General features: G+C 38.0%; 1 non-coding gene across 1 annotated transcript; it reads right to left on the minus strand.

The window, feature by feature from the left end:
- Nucleotides 1–1,009: 1,009 nt before the first annotated feature.
- TRNAF-GAA (transfer RNA phenylalanine (anticodon GAA)) lies at nucleotides 1,010–1,083 on the minus strand. The gene has a single exon. It is a non-coding gene; the product is annotated as a tRNA-Phe (tRNA).
- Between the last annotated feature and the right edge of the window lie 1,009 nt (nucleotides 1,084–2,092).

The following is a 2,092-nucleotide window of genomic DNA, read 5'->3' on the forward strand; positions in this document are numbered from 1 at the left end:
TATCACTTTATGTGGCAATAACACTGGAATGCTTAACATATCCCCGTGATTCTGATAGTGTTATTTTGTAACACATTGTACTTTATATTAATGGTAAATTCAGGTCAATATATATTTAGTTTTTCTTGTGAAAATATCTAAAGTTGCACAATTTCATTGAAATGCGGTGATGCCCCATATGTCTTCAGAAACTACTGTTTGGTCACACAGCAGGGCTTTGAAAGTAAGAGCGCTATTTGGGTTTTGGGAATGCAGATTTTGCAAGAATATTTTGAGGGTGACATTTGCGGAGTTCCAAAAGTACCAAAACAGCAGAAACCCCTCCAAAGTGATCCCATTTTATAAATTACTCCTCACAATGAATTCATCAACACCGGCAATTACTATTTTTGTCCAACAGGTGTTTTCACTCTGCAACATCCAGAATTCCAAATAAGCCAGTTTAGTGCCCAGCTTGCGCTTATGGAGACTAGCACCCCATACATTTTAAGTGGGCTCTCCTCGCTAGAGAAATGCCAAATATGTGGATACATTGTCTTACCATTAACGTGGAAACCCCTATTTTTAGAATGAAAGATGACGGTCCTGAGTTGGGGCTTGTGTTTTTTGCCTTCCTGGCTTTTTCCCCAAACAGCTTTGTTCCTGGCATATTTTTGAAGCATATTTGTCTCAGTAATGCCACAGTGATTCATAGTCAAACATAAATGGCTGAAATCATTCAGCTAGTGTCTGATACATGCTGCCCGTATTAGCTATCAGGTTTCCTTTAAATCCTCATACAGCTAAGTCAAACTAAAATAAAACAAAGTGATGACATCCAAAATGAAGGAAAAATTACAAAAAATATTATTTTCCTCAAAAGTTAAAAGTGTTCAGTTCTCAAGTTTCTATCATTTTATTTCCTGTAGATAGATATAATGATTAGGACTTTTACAATCTCTGTAAACAGTCAGTCCATATGCTTTGTTTATTTTCTGCTTAAAATTTAATGGGTGAAGAAAAAAACTTTTGCCAAAACCCGGGATTGAACCAGGGACCTTTAGATCTTCAGTCTAACTCTCTCGAAAACTGAGCTATTTCGGCAGGACACATTAAGATTCAGGTATGTTCAACACACTGTAGATGTCACAACTGGATGTATTTATTTTTACTTTGACTTATTTTTGCAAGATTATCTATATTTGAAAGTCCCGCTATTTTGCGTACATATTTAAGAACTTACATTAATTCTTTGTGAATGAATAGAAAAAAACAGCAATTCTGCATTTTCTTTACATTTTCAAATTTACTCAATTCGCCAGGGTAATTCTGACTGTGTCTCTGTAGGACAGATGATGATTGAGCATAAAACACAATTTGTAAGCATAATGTTGCATCAAGCTTTATTTTTTCTTAGGTGCAAACAATTGGAGTGATGAAAGAAGATGCAAATTTAGAGAAAATATTCTACTGATTGTTAATGTTGAAAGTGAAAACATTTGTCCCAAAATGTGGTGAAATTTTGATGTCAGTATCACATGCGCATTTCAGACTTGATAAACTATGTTCATCTGCTCTTTTAGCTTTTGTTTATTAAGTATATTTATAGTCTATTGATGCCTGAGATAGAAACATCTGAAATTAGACTTACTGGTAATTCGGTTTCTAGGAATCTTCCACGACAGCACCTTAGGAGTAGTGTTGAGCCACCCCCGTAGTGTTCGAGTTCGGTTCGGTTCGTCGAACACCCGTGTGTTCGCCGAACTGTTCATCGAACTGTTCGTCGAACACCTTCGAACACCGTTAAAACCAATGGCAGGCAAACAAAAACACATAGAAACACATAGAAAACACGTTCAAAGGTGTTCAAAAACTGACAAACTGCTCAGAAGACACAACTAACACATGGAAAAGTGACAAGTACATATAGTCATGCGAAAAGAAAAGAGGTGGAGGAGTAAAAGGAGGGGGAGACACAGATATAGGCATGTCATGCCCTTCTAAAATCCAAAAAGTGAGAAGCCGACACGTTCAGTCCGCTCCTGCCCGTGCCACCTCCGTGTCGCCGGGTTTGTGCCAGAGCCGCGGTGAACCCTGACGGCCAGCCCCCCTC

Source organism: Phyllobates terribilis, unplaced genomic scaffold, assembly GCF_046119375.1.
Source record: "Phyllobates terribilis strain yellow unplaced genomic scaffold, ASM4611937v1 Scaffold_12__6_contigs__length_324123572, whole genome shotgun sequence".
NCBI lineage: Eukaryota > Metazoa > Chordata > Amphibia > Anura > Dendrobatidae > Phyllobates > Phyllobates terribilis.